We start from the raw sequence: 15,771 nt of genomic DNA on the forward strand, positions 1-15,771 counted from the left end.
TTCCAGGACATTTCCCACACTAAGGCAAGGAATGATCAGAAGTGATGATAATGATCATTGTGTGTTGGACAAGACCTGGGAACCTCATTGACGTTACGCTAAGGTGAAGCTAATGGTGAACGAAGGTGGTGGTGTGTAAAATGAAGAGTATAGCCTTCCTTTAGCCTAAATATCTTCTGGGGGCATATTTGCTAATTCTGCAGTCAGCTAGGGAGCAAGTGATGCTTCAAGTGCTATAGGTGAAGTAGGCTCAACAGTATCTGAAAGCTTTGGTCAAAATGGTAGTGCAGATCCTACATCTTGGGTGTGAGAATTATTTTTCACATTTCCGGCCGATGAACCTTTTGCAGTGTGCTGCCTCTGAAGGAGGAAAATAAGCTGAGAATGTCCATATTCGAATAGACTAAGTACATACAGATGCTTCTCACAAAATTAGAATATCATCAAAAAGTTAATTTATTTCAGTTCTTCAATACAAAAAGTGAAACTCATATTATATAGAGTCATTACAAACAGAGTGATATATTTCAAGTGTTTATTTCTGTTAATGCTGATGATTATGGCTTACAGCCAATGAAAACACAAAAGTTATTATCTCAGTAAATTAGAATAATTAACAAAAAACACATGCAAAGGCTTTCTATGCGTCTAAAAAGGTCCCTTATTCTGTTTCAGTCGGCTCCACAATCATGTGGAAGACTGCTGACTTGACAGGTGTCCAGAAGGCAGTCATTGACACACTCCACAAGGAGGTCATTGCTAAAGAAGCTGGCTGTTCACAGAGTACTGTATCCAAACATATTAATGGAAAATTGAGTGGAAGGAAAAAGTGTGGTAGAAAAAGGCACACAAGCAGCCGGGATAACCGCAGCCTTGAAGAGATTGTTAAGAAAAGGCCATTCAAACATTTGGGTGAGATTCACATGGAGTGGGCTGCTGCTGCAGTCATTGCTTCAAGAGCCACCACACACAGACGTATCCAGGACATGGGCTACAAGTGTCACATTCCTTGTGTCAAGCCACTCATGACCAATAGACAACGCCAGAAGCGTCTTACCTGGGTCAAGGAGAAAAAGACCTGGACTGTTTCTCAGTGGTCCAAGGTGTTGTTTTCAGATGAAAGTAAATTTTGCATTTCATTTGGAAATCAAGGTCCCAGAGTCTGGAGGAAGAGTGGAAAGGCCACAATCCAAGCTGCTTGAGGTCTAGTGTGAAGTTTCCACAATCAGTGATGGTTTGGGAAGTCATTCATCTGCTAGGGTAGGTCAACTGTGTTTTATCAAGACCAAAGTCAGCGCAGCCGTCTACCAGGAAATTTTAGAGCACTTCATGCTTCCCTCTGCCGACAAGGTTTTTTGGAGATGGAAATTTCATTCTCCAGCAGGACTTGGCACCTGTCCACACTGCCAAAAGTACCAATACCTGGTTTAAAAACAACAGTATCACTGTGCTTGATTGGCCAGCAAACTCGCCTGACTTTAACCCCATAGAGAATCTATGGGGTATTGTCAAGAGGAAGATGAGAGACAACAGACCCAACAATGCAGATGAGCTGAAGGCTGCTATCAAAGCAACCTGGGCTTCCATAACACCTCAGCAGTGCCACATGTTGATCGCCTCCATGCCACGCCGCATTGATTCAGTAATTGATGCAAAAGGAGCCCCAACCAAGTATTGAGTGCATTTACTGAACATACATTTCAGTAGGCCAACATTTCGGATTTTAGAAACATTTTTCAAGCTGGTGTTATGAACTATTCTAATTTAAAGAGATAATGACTTTTGTGTTTTCATTGGCTGTAAGCCATAATCATCAGCATTAATAGAAATAAACACTAGAAATAGATCACTCTGTAATGACTCTATATAATATATGTTTCACTTTTTATATTGAAGAACTGAAAAATTAACTTTTTGATGATATTCTAATTTTGTGAGAAGCACCTGTATGTCTCTGTCAGCGCATATACTGACGCCACTTGTTCATTTAGGAAAAGCAAGTTGACCAGTTGTAGGAGCAAGGCTCAAGCAATCCAATACCCCTTTTCTTTGCGCTCACCTTTCTTATAGCCAAGCAGTATCGTCAAGTAGTACCTGGTCGATATCATCATCATCCAACTGATGTTTGTCGTACTCGGACTACTCCTTCAGACAGTCAGATATTCATCTGATATTGTGTGGCAAGAAAACAGGCTCACAAGCATACCTTATGACTGTATACCTTCCATCTCATACCCCACTCGATTAACTTGCTGGTGGTGCAGTCGCCGCTGTACCACTTCATGAACTCCACCTCTTGTCAAGAAATTATGGAGTTTGCTGAGGTTCACTGGAAGCAATGTAGATTAAATAATTTCTCATAGAAAGAGTTGCCTAACGTAGACCCATGGAGCAGGAACTATGGTCAAGGAGATCACGTTATTCATGACCCACTGGCTGAATGCTTTGAGAAGCAGTGATGCTTCATTGTAAAATTACATGTGGTTGTGAAGTATCCATGGTAGATTTGGTTCCATTGCCAGACAGTGGTTATCCACCTACTCCTACACCTCTTGCACATCCTCCTCAATAGACATGACTCTATCTTCTATAAAAAACAGGACACAGGAAATGTGCTAAATTAACTTTCTTTTGCTAGCTGGTGAATTTTTCCCCATTATGATTTTATATTGATGGTCTAAAAGCATGGCTATCCAATGGTTATCCCTTTTCTGGATGCCAACAATATGCATTGCATTTACTTCCATCCCTCAGTCTTTTCGTTCTTGTAAACTTAAGTACTGACAAGCCGTTTTACAGATTGTGAGAATGGGCAACAAAAGCAAAACTGGAGAAGAGCTGCTCCTCTCCATTAAGAAGCAAATTAAACGCTGGATGGCTCCCCACGAACTGAAACTGGTCATTGTCGTTAGCAAACTTACGCAGAGCATTCTAACTGCTTTACATTTGGGCAAAGTAACTAATGCTTCCTCCATTATACACATTCTAAATTTAATTGTGCAAAATTTCTTCAAGAAATTTCACCGCTTGAGTAGAGTGGTGGCCATTGCCAGAATAGTATCTTGGCATGTCAACCGTTTTTATGTGGTGAAGCACACCCACCAGGCTTTTTTATTGTTTTTGGTCTCCTTTGCAAGCCTCACTTCGTTACTGGCTTTAGCTCTTCTAAAGCTTGTCCTACATTCCCCGGAGATAGCATTACATTCTTCTTTAAATATGCCCCCCTCTGTAATGCTTGGTCATGGAGGGAACCCAGCGTATAACGACAGGAAAAGGGAAGAGTGCCCTACAAGTAAGGAAAGGGGGAGTGGAGACCCCTAAACAGCTCAAACAACAAACTCTGACTCGGCTATGGACACTATATAGGTTCTGCACCTATCGCTGAGCACGAAACCTGGCCCTAGCTGACCCTAAAGCTATGCCCTAGGTAGGAAGGGGGAGTGGTGAGTACTAGTCAGCCCCACTGCAAACTAAAGTACATACAATGGAAACAAACAAGGGAATACAATTAGCTTTAAGATGACACCAGAAAGAACACGACAACAATGCAAGGAACTCCAAGGAAATTCTAGCCAACTACTAGAATTCCAGGCCTGAATAGAAGAACACTCTATCACCAGCAACTCTCTCGGGAAACTGAGAGTATTTAAGGATACAGCAAGAGTGTGGTAATTAGCAGCAGAAGGTGAGGATCACCGCTGGGACCTAAAAGGTATAATCCCCAAGCAAGGTGGGGATCACCGCTGGGTCCTAGAGACGAGGAGGGATCATGAAAGGATCAGGAAGATGTTTCAAAGGCCAAACGCAGTGACCTTCTACAGCCAGACCCCATATGACTGTCTGTCAAACCTGACACACCCGTGACAGCACCCCACCTTCTACGAGTGGTCTCTGGACACTCAGGACCAGGTTTATCTGGATGAGAGGCATGTAATGAACGAACCAACCTAGGGGCATTCACCTCCGATGCTGAAATCCACATTATTTCCTGTGGACCATAATCCCTCCAGTGCACCAAGTACTGAAGTGAACAACACTGAAGATGGAAATCCACAATCTTCAAAATTTGGAACTCTAAATTGCCATCAACCATGATTGGGGGCGGCGGCAAGGGAGAGGACTCAAGAGGTACCACATACTTCTTGAGCAGAGACCTGTCAAACACATTGTGGATCCTAAGAGCCTGAGGTAACTCCAGACAAAACGCTGCTGGGTTAATGATGACGGTTATTTTATAGGGACCAATAAATCTAGGTCCCAGCTTCCAGGAAGGAACCTTCAACTTGATATTCCTGGTAGACAACCACACAAAATCATTCACACTTGGGTCCGAGCATTTCCTGTCACCCATACATTTGTATCTGTCTCCGAAGATTTTCAAATTACTCTGAACCTCCGCCACACAGAAGAGAGCGACGAACCAAAGTGCTCCTCCTCAGGAACTCCCGAAGCCCGTCCACCACTAAAAGGTACCAAACTGTGGATGAAAACCGTAAACATCAAAGAAAGATGAGGATCACCGCTGGGTTCTAGAGAGAGAGGGATCATGAAAGTATCAGGAAGATGCTTGCAAAGCCAAATGCAGCGACCTTCTACAGCCGGACCCTGTATGACTGTCTGTCAAACCTGACACACCTGTGACACCCTCTTTCCATTTGATATACATTTCTTTTTTCCTTTTTTGCCAAGTGTTTAAGTTCTATGTTCATCCATCCTGATCTCTTCAAATGCTTCCAATTCTAACTTTTCGGGATTGTTACTGATGGTGCAGTGAGAATTACATTTTGCAAAATCTCCCATTCTTTTTGGACATTTCTGTTCTTTAAAACATCCAGCCATTGGACCTTCCCTTATCTCTTTCTGAGTCCATTAAAATTTGCCTTTCTAAAGTCTAACCTTAAAGTCTGAGTCCTTGCAGGTGTTCCTCCTCTTGTAATCCAAAATTCGAGAATAGCATGATCGCTGCCTCCCAAATTTCCAGCTACCTTTACTCCCTCAACCATTTCCTCAGGGTTACTAACAGTTAGGTCCAAGATGGCAGATCCTCTTGTTCTCTCTTCTACATTTTGAAAGATAAAGTTGTCAGTGAAAGAAGATAAGAATTTTATGGACCCATTACTTTTGCCTGAGAGGGATTACCAACAAATATCTGGATAGTTAAAATCTGCTTTGCTCACTAGGTCTTACATACATCTGCTGTAAAAGAGTTCATCCATATCTTCAGTCTGTACAGGTGGCCTATAGTGAACACCTACAATAGCGAACTTTCTGTTCTTCTCTCTTTGTATTCATACCCAAACAGTTTCTACAGAGCTACTATTCTCTGAAGCTTGAATCTGTAGAGATATAGGCTTTCCTAATATACTGTACATTGTAACACCTCCTCCCCTCTTCTTAAGCCTGTTTCTTATAAATAACTTGTAGCCTTCAAGGTTTGTATTCCAATCATGTGCATCATCTCACCAAGTTTAGTGATGCCTATGACATAATATCTCTCGTCATGTGTTAGCAGGTCCAATGTCCTTGTTTGTTTTCCATGCTCTGTGCATTTTAGTTTGTAGTCAGTTTCTCTTGCTCTATTTTCATTCATAAATTGTTGTCTTTGTTCTTTATTTCCACGTCTAATAGCAGAGTTCATCAGCTGAATACTTTTTCCTGGCCGTATATTTCCCATTCCAAATAGTTTAAAGCTCTACTGATGAATGCAGCAAGCAGTCTACCAAATATGTCTTTTCCTAAGATGCAACCCATCTCTAGCAAGGAGTCCATCATACACGAAATTCACTCCATAGTCAAGAAACCCAAAATGTTGCTGGTGGCAACATCGACATAGCCAATTGTTTACCTATAGAATCTTGTTCAATATCCTTGTTCCATGTCCATCCACTGGGAGGATAGATGAGAAGATGATCTGCGCTCCCAGTTCCTTTACTTGCTGGCCTAGGTCTTCAGAGTCTCTGCATACATTTTACAGGTCCTATTTTGCTGTGTCATTTGTTCCTACGTGTATTAGTAGACATGGGTAGTCATTTTAACCCCCAAAAAAAACAGTTGCATGTTACTTGCGAAAAGAGACACCACAATGGGTGTAATTTAATTATTCACAAGAGAAAAATGACTCCAAGTACACATTTGAAAATAGGAGAATTTGGAGTATAGATGGTTAAAACAATAAACTGTATTAATACAAAGGGTAACAATTTCTAAAAATATGTTGAAAAGACAAACAAACAAAGGCAGCCCAGTGGCTCAGTGGTTAGCATTGCAGCCTTGCAGCTCTGGGGTCCTGGGTTCAAATCCCACCAAGGACAACATCTGCAAGGAGTTTATGTTCTCCCCGTGTTTGCGTGAGTTTCCTCTGAGTTCTCCGGTTTCCTCCCACATTCCAAAGACATACTGATAGGGAATTTAGATTGTGAGCCCCAATGGGGACAGTGCCCATAAGGTCTGTAAACGCTGTGGAATTAATGGAGCTATATAAGTGAGTAAAATAAATAAATAAATAATAACCAAAAAATATATGATAAGTTACAATAAACAATAAATGTATATCTGGGTAGATCAAAATCATTCCTTGATTCTAATAACATGACATAAAGTGTCTCAAGCCTGATCGGTATAATTTACGTAACAGTAATCTTTAAACTTGCTTTCTCAAGGGGAAGTCATAGGATAGGTATCTGGCAGGACCTTTTTACGTCCATAGCAACGGTCATGTGGGGAACCACGTGATCCGTGGCTGACCAATGGAATCAACACAGAGCGGCGCGTGCATGCCACACCACCAGGCCATCAAGTCTGGTCGGCGCATGAGCGTGGCAGTTGCCAGGGCTCCCGATCATGTGCAGAGTACATATAAATGCCGGGAAGTATGTGGGCAATATTTTAGATTTATCTGTTTAGGCGTATTTGATTCTTTCTGCAATCATGTATTTATACCTTTGTCCTCAAATGGGATTGCTATGCGCGCTTTGCCGTCGCTGTTCTCGCTGCATCTATATGTCCTCTGCACATGATCGGGAGCCTTGGCAACTGCCACGCTCCCGCGCTGACCGTACTTGATGGAGTGACAAGGCTGGCGTGGCAGGCATGCACGCACCCGCTGCTCTGTGTCGATCCCATTGGTCCCCACATGACCGTTGCTATGGACATACAAAGGTCCTGGCAGATACCTATTCTATGACTTCCCCTTGAGAAAGCAAGTTTAAACACAAGCAAAATGTGCGTTGGGGACTTCAATACTTATCTTATGATAACAACATCCTTTTCCTCTGTTTATGGGTAAGAGGACTCCTTGCATGTATTATGTAAATTATGCCTATTAGGCTTGAGACACTTTATGTCATGTTATTAGAATCAAGGCATGGTTTTGATCTACCCAGATATACATATTTATTGTAACATATATTTTTTGATAATCAGTTGTTGCTATTTGTCTGTCTTTTGTACACATTTTTAGAAATTGTTACCCTTTATATTAATAAAGCTTATTGTTCTAACCATCTATACTCCGAATTCTCCTATAAAGCTATCTTATCAATTTTACCACACGCGGAACGGCATAAAAAAAAATTCCTGAATTGTTGGTTTTTATTTATTCTGACTCCCAAAAATTGGTATAGAAAGCGATCAAAAAATGTCACGTGGTTGAAAATGGTACCAATAAAAGCGTCAACTCGTCCCGCAAAAAACAAGCCCTTACAGGACTCTGTCGGCCGAAATATGGAAAAATGATTGTAAAAACTAGTCTTTGCAAAAAGAAAGCGTCTTTTAGTGTGTGACAGCTGCCAAACATAAAAACCCCATATGAATCTGGCATCACTGAAATTGCACCAACCCAAAAAATAAAGTCGTTTAATCATTTATACTGCATGAGGAACGGCGTAAAAAATAAACTCTAGGGTTAGGGCTGTCCTAAGGTTCTGTTAAGATTGTGATTTTTTCTAAACTAAAGAAAAAAAAAAAAAAAAGACGATATGGGACTAGTGTTGAGCGCAAGTGCTCGCTACTTGAGTTTGCATTGGGTGCTCGAGTGACATGCTTGAGTCTCCGCCCCATATGCTTCGCGGCCAAAAAAAGCTTGCGGGGATTGAATGCCATGGACTGGCGATCCCCGCATGTTTTTTTTGGTGTATCTAACAACTGTGAAACATGCGGGGTGGGGCCTTGAGCATGTCACTCGAGCACCCGCGATACATGGTGCATAACCGAGTACCCGATGCAAACTCAAGTAGCAAGCACTTGCGCTCAAGACTAATGACAACTTATTCAATATGATGACCTAATGTTATAAAATTCTGTGTAATACCTCTTGGTTCAAAATGTTCACTATACCCCTTGATAAAATCCTTGAGGGGTCTAGTTTCCAAAATGGGGTCACTTGTGGGGAGTTTCCACTGTTTAGGTGCAACAGGGGCTCCTCAAACGCGACTTGGCATCCTCTCTCAATTCCAGCCAATTTTGCGTTCAAAAAGTCACACAGTGCTCCTTCCCTTCTGAACCCTGCTGTGCGCCCAAACAGTGTTTTTTCTCCACATATGGGGAATCAGCGTGTTCAGGAGAAATTGCACAACAGTTTTTTTGGGTCCATTTTCTCTTCTTACTCTTGTGAAAATAAAAAAATTGGGGCTAAAACATTATTTTTGTTGAAAAAGTTTGATTTTTTTTTTTATTTTCACGGCTTCATGTTATAAACTTCTGTAAAGGACTTGGGGGTTCAAAGTGCTCACCACACATCTAGATAAGTTCCCTGAGGGGTCTAGTTTCCAAAATGGTGTCACTTGTCAAACTTTTTCAACAAAAATAATGTTTTAGCCCCAATTCTTTTATTTTCACAAGGGTAAGAGGAGAAAATGGACCCCAAAAACTTTTGTGCAAATTCTCCTGAATACGCCAATACCCCATATGTGGGGAAAATACAGTGTTTGGGCGCACGGCAGAGTTCAGAAGGGAAGGAGAACTGTGTGACTTTTTGAATGCAAAATCGTCTGGAATCAAGAGCGGACGCCATGTCGCGTTTGGAGAGCCCCTAATGTGCCTAAATAGTGGAAACCCCCCACAAGTGACCCCATTTTGGAAACGACACCCCTCAAGGATTTTATCAAGGGGTATAGTTAACATTTTGAACCCAGAAGTACGACACAGAATTTGATAACATTAGGTCATCATATTGAATAAGGTGTCATTAGTCTTGAGCGCAAGTGCTCGCTACTTGAGTTTGCATCGGGTACTCAGGTATGCACCATGTATCGCGGGTGCTCAAACACATGCTCGAGTCCCCGCCTGCATGTTTCACGGTTATTAGACACCCCAAAAAAAACATGCGGGGATCGCTCGTGCATGGCAGGCAATCCCTGCAAGGTTTTTTTGGCCGCGAAGCATATGGGGCGGAGACTCGAGCATGTCACTCAAGCACCCATGATACTCAATGAATACCCGAGCACCCGATGCAAACTCAAATAACGAGCACTTGCGCTCAACACTAGTTGCCATATCGTCATCTTTTTTTTTTTTTTTTTTTTACTTTTGAAAAAAAAAAACAACCCTAACCCCAACCCCAGCCCTAGCGTTTATTTTTTACGCAGTTCCTAGTGCGGTATAAGTGATTAGACAACTTTATTCTTCGGGTCGGTGCGATTACAGCGATACCAGAATCATATCGCATATCAGGTTTTTATGATTGACAGCTGTCACACACTAAAATATGCATTGTTTTGTAAAATCTAGTTTTTGCATCGCCATATTTTGAGAGCTATAATTTTTCCATATTTTAGCCGACAGAGTCATGTGAAGGCTTGTTTTTTGCGGGATGAGTTGACGTTTTTATTGGTGCCATTTTCAGGCACGTGACATTTTTTTGTTCGCTTTCTATTCCAATTTTTGGGAGGCAGAATAAACAAAAACCAACAATTCAGGAATTGTGTTTTTTTACATTTTTTTATTCTGCTCTGCGTGTGGTAAAATTGATATGGTAGCTTTATTCTTCGGGTCAGTACGTTTACTGCGGTACCACATTTATATAGTTTTTCTATGTTTTGGCGCTTTTACACAATAAAAGCTATTTTATAGAAAAAAAAAATTTTTTTGCATCGCTTTATTCTGAGAGCTCTAACTTTTTGATTTTTTGGATGATGGAGCTGTATGGTGGCTTGTTTTTTGTGGGACAAGATGACGTTTTCAGTGGTACCATTTTTATTTATATTCATCTTTTTGATTGCGTGTTATTCCAGTTTTTGTTTGGTGGTATGATGGTAAAGCGTTGTTTTTTGCTTCATTTTTTATTTTTATTTTTTTACCGTGTTCACTGAAGGGGTTAACTAGTGGGACAATTTTATAGGTCAGGTCGTTCCGGATGCGGCGATACCAAATATGTGTACTTTTATTGTTTTGTTTTTTTTTCATAATAATATTTATTGATTTGTACATTATATTTTTATTTTTGGTGGATTATTATTTTTTTTAATATTTTTACAATTTTTTCAAAATTTTTTTTTTCACTTTCTGACATTTTTTTTTATTTTTATACTTTGTCCCACTATGGGACTTTCACTTTTTTATTCTGATTGCCTGCATAGCATAGAGATGGAGCACCATCCCTGTGCCATGCTGGCTGTCAGCGCTGCACAGTGAGAAGATAGTTTGGTCATGTACTGCGCATGACCAAAAAATCTTCCTACTGTCTGGTGACCCGGATTTTGTCAAGACGACATCGGGTCCTAATGGCAACATCCGGGAAGTTGCGGCAGACAGCGCTGGAGGCCAGAAGAGGAGGTGAGTATTGCAATCACCTCCCCTTAGCCACCGCAATGCTGCGATCGACTTCGATCACAGCATTGCGGAGGTTAATGTGCCAGGAGCGGTGCGGGACCGCTCCCTGCACATAGTATCGGGTGTCAGCTGTGACAATCAGCTGACACCTAGCGGCGATCGCGCCCGCACAGCCTGTGTGCGCGCGCGATCGCCATGACTTATTAATACTGGTCAGGCTCTTAAAGCCCAGGGCACAGACGCGTATTAATACGTCATGGGCTTTAAAGGGGTTAAAACAATTGTCTGGGATAGATTCCGCAAAATTTTCTGAATGTTCCAAATCTTGTGATTCCGAAAAAAAATGTTTTTTTATAGTTAAATCACAGACGAACTTATTAATATCCTTAATAGTAGAGATGATGTCCAGTTTAGAATTGGTAGGAACAAAGTTCATTCCATGAGACAAAAGTTTAATTTCTACATCTGATAATGACATTGTTGATAAATTACCGTATTTTTCGGACCATAAGACTTTTTTTCCCCAAAATTTTAAAGGAAAATGAGGGGTGCGTCTTATGGTCCAAACGTTACTTTACCGGCGGCAGCAGAGGTAAGATGTTGGTGGCAGTGAGGCAGAGTAGCAGAGCGGCTGGAGCCAGGGCCTGGACCTGTGCTGGCCGTGGCTGGTGTTGGGCAGTGAAGCAGAGCCAGGGCCAGGACCTGTGCAGGGCAGTGAGCGGCGTCGGGAGGTGAGGCAGAGCAGCGTGTGCAACTTCCGGTGGCCACGGCCATCTTCCTAAGGCTGTGATCTACAGGAAAATGGCCGCCCGAGCCATTTTCCTGTGGATTACAGGTTTAGGAAGATGGCCGCGGCCACCGGAAGCCACACACGCTGCTCTGCCTTACTGCCGCGCACAGCCCGACACAGGTCCAGGGCCCGGCCGCTCTGCCTCACAAACCGTCACCCTCCACGGCCAGCACAGGCCCCAGACCATCTCACCTCTTCTGCCACCGCCGGGTTCCTGAGGGAGGGAATGGAGGGCCCTGCGATCTTGCTCCACGACCACAACTCCCGGCTGCTGGAGCGCCGGCTTCCTGAAGTACCCTGCCTCCTGTGACCCCTGCTCCACCACCCCCCAGGTAAGATACCTTACCTATTCAGACTATAAGATGTATCCCCATCTTATAAAAATAATTTTTTTCCTATTTTCCACCCCAAAATTTTGGGTGTGTCTTATAGTCCGAAAAATACGGTAAGTACGTCTAGTGTTGTGTTTTGCTGTAACTCCTCAGACGATTCCTGAAAAAGGTTGAAGTGCTTGCGGTGTTTTCTGCCCCCCCTTCTTGTCCGTTTTTTGACTTAGGAAATTTTCGTTGTTTCTTATAATATTTTGATTGTGATTTATTGGCATGAATTTTGTTAGAGAAATTGTTTCCAGCATTATCTTGAGGACAATCTGTTGATGCATCTGAGGACTCCATGTCAGAAGAAGAAAAAGTTACCAACTCTAGTCTGAACGTATAGTTCCCATTTTAAATCGATTTCTAATATCATTCATCAAAATTTATATACAGTGCCTACAAGTAGTATTCAACCCCCTGCAGATTTAGCTGGTTTGATAAGATGCAAATAAGTTAGAGCCTTCAAACTGCAAACGAGAGTAAGTTTTATGAACAGAAGCATAAATCTTACAAACCAAAAAGTTATGTTGCTCAGTTGAATTTTATTAAATTTTAAACATAAAAGTGTGGGTCAATTATTATACAACCCCTATGTTTAATATTTTGTGGAATAACCCTTGTTTGCAATTACAGCTAATAATTGTCTTTTATAAGACCTGATCAGGCCGGCACAGGTCTGTGGAGTTATCTTGGCCCACTCCTCCATGCAGATCTTCTCCAAGTTATCTAGGTTCTTTGGGTGTCTCATGTGGACTTTATTCTTGAGCTCCTTCCACATGTTTTCAATTGGGTTAAGGTCAGGAGACTGACTAGGCCACTCCAACACCTTGACTTTTTCCCTCTTGAACCAGGCCTTGGTTTTCTTGGCTGTGGGCTTTGGGTCGTTGTCTTGTTGGAAGATGAAATTACGACCCATCTTAAGATCCTTGATGGAGGAGCGGAGGTTCTTGGCCAAAATCTCCAGGTAGGCCGTGCTATCCATCTTCCCATGGATGCGGACCAGATGGCCAGGCCCCTTGGCAGAGAAACAGCCCCACAGCATGATGCTGCCACCACCATGCTTGACTGTAGGGATGGTATTCTTGGGGTCGTATGCAATGCCATCCAGTCTCCAAACGTCACGTGTGTGGTTGGCACCAAAGATCTCAATCTTGGTCTCATCAGACCATAGAACCTTGAACCAGTCTGTCTCAGAGTCCTCCAAGTGATCATGAGCAAACTGTAGACGAGCCTTGACATGACGCTTTGAAAGTAAAGGTACCTTACGGGCTCGTCTGGAACGGAGACCATTGCGGTGGAGTACGTTACCTATGGTATTGACTGAAACCAATGTCCCCACTGCCATGAGATCTTCCCGGAGCTCCTTCCTTGTTGTCCTTGGGTTAGCCTTGACTCTTCGGACAAGCCTGGCCTCGGCACGGGAGGACACTTTCAAAGGCTGTCCTGGCCGTGGAAGGCTAACAGTAGTTCCATAAGCCTTCCACTTACGGATGATGCTCCCAACAGTGGAGACAGGTAGGCCCAACTCCTTGGAAAGGGTTTTGTACCCCTTGCCAGCCTTGTGACCCTCCACGATCTTGTCTCTGATGGCCTTGGAATGCTCCTTTGTCTTTCCCATGTTGACCATGTCTGAGTGCCGTTCACAAGTTTGGGGAGGGTCTTAAATAGTCAGAAAAGGCTGGCAAAAGAGATCTTTAATCCACACATGTGAAGCTCATTATTCTTGGTGCCTGAACTACTTCTTAATACTTTAGGGGGACCAAACAGAATTCTTGTGGTTTGAGGGGTTGAATAATAAATGACACTCTGAATTAACTTTTAACGTTTTTAAAAAAACAAAAAGAAAAAAAACAAAAACAAAATTTGCTGCAGTGCATTTCCCACTTCCAGGCTGATCTACAGTACAAATGTCACAATGCCAAGTTAATTCCGCATGTGTCAACCAGCTAAATCTGCAGGGGGTTGAATACTACTTGTAGGCACTGTATACTTAAAAATGACGAGACCATGGACAAACTCTTCGTGAAGGTATTAGAATTGTCTCTAGACGAGCGCCCACCATTGGCAGCTATCTATAACCCAGTTTGAATGCTTCTCACAATAAATCTTACCCACAACATTGGTTATCAACTTCAGGCTACCACAAATGTGGCCAGTTTCTTATAAAACAACTACTTTTTCAAGCTCAGATGGAACTAAATCATATAACATTAAGGGCTTCCTAAATTGCAACTCTGAATCAGTTGTATATGTTATAGAATGTCTAGCTTGTAACGAAAATATGTTGGTTCAACAATCAGAAAATTAAAAACTAGGGTGAGAGAACATCTTTATGATATAAATCAATCTTCCAACCGAAACATCTCAAATGTCTCTAAACATTTTATCAACATTCACAATAGGCAAAATACACATTGTGCAGTGTATGCCATTGAATACATTCAAAAGCATATCAGAGGTGGCAATAGGGAGCGGAGGTTACGTGACCATGAGGCTTTTTGGATCTATCTACTAAACACTCGTGTGCCAGCTGGTTTAAATCTAAGGAGAGAAATTATGTTGCACTATTGATAAATTTTGACAATGTATAATGTGCATCAGTATACAGTTAACATCTTTTTTTATTTTTTCTCTGGACAATTTTAGTTAATATTTTATTCTGATATGTTGATTTTAATGGTTGTTTGTTCACCTGATGCCTAATGAGATGTAACCATGCTCACAGGATGTTAAATACCTCTTTCCTGTTTCTCATTTTGTCAAACTGAGTTTAAGAGCACACAGGGTGCTCGAAACGCGTACAGTTTTCTATCATCGGCACCTTTTTCCTCCACTTTGACTAAATGAATTGGTCTGAACAATTGCCCATATTTTAATGGATTTTTCTAATAAAGAGATATTTTTAATTTTACCTTGTTGGATATGGATTTTCCTTTGAACCTGCAAGTTGCTACTCACGTGTGACAGGGACGTTTTCCCGTGCTACAAGGACTGAATGGAGTCAGACACAAGAGTGTGCTGAAAATATTTTCTGTTTCCTGCATGTAGAACATTATAATACACATGTCAGCTGCTGCAGAACCTCACAATACACCTCTGCTGCTGCAGAACCTCATGATACAAACCCCAGCTGCTGCAGAACCTCATGATACGAACCTCAGTTGCTGCAGAACCTCATGTTCCAATCTCAGTTGCAGCAGATTCTCAATACACGCCTCAGTTGCTGCAGAGCTTCATTATACAAACCTCACCCGCTGCAGAAACTCAATATACACACCCTCGCTGCTGCAGCCTCAATACATACCTCAGCTGCTGCAGAACCTCATTATACAAACCTCCCCAGCTTCTACAAAACCTCACAATATACCTCAGCTGCTGCAGAACCTCATAATATACAAATCAGCTGCTGCCGACTCATTATTATGCTCATTTTCATTGCAGATTAAACCTGTTCAATGTATAGTAAATGGAGCGAGGAGAAATCTGCAAGTAACAAGTGCGGATTCCGTTTTGTAGATTTCTTGCAAATTTGCATCGAAATCCACAGCAGAAATTTTCCGCGACGTGTGAACAAAGCCCAAGGTTATGACCGTACAACCTGTTTCAGACGTCCTTGTACCCACATGGTTTCTGAAGAAGAAAAAGCTTCAGAAAAACACTTCTCTTAGTCGCCTCACGGCTACAAAAGGAATATATAGAAAAGATGGAAGGTAGCCGAGCGAGTCGTCCCTCTCACAGCCACGGAAATGCTGAGGTCACTAATGACCACCGGTGACGCTATTATGTCTTATGTTAGGAAGGGGTTAATCGAGAAGTTATATATGTATCCCAGAATGCACC

The 15,771-nt window shown here is 42.1% G+C and overlaps 1 pseudogene; it reads right to left on the reverse strand.

Moving 5' to 3' along the window:
- The window catches only part of LOC141271443 (uncharacterized), a 255,758-nt pseudogene that overhangs the window by 206,140 nt on the left and 33,847 nt on the right, over window positions 1–15,771 (reverse strand).

The sequence above is a fragment of the Phyllobates terribilis genome, unplaced genomic scaffold (assembly GCF_046119375.1).
Source record: "Phyllobates terribilis strain yellow unplaced genomic scaffold, ASM4611937v1 Scaffold_5__5_contigs__length_657084704, whole genome shotgun sequence".
NCBI lineage: Eukaryota > Metazoa > Chordata > Amphibia > Anura > Dendrobatidae > Phyllobates > Phyllobates terribilis.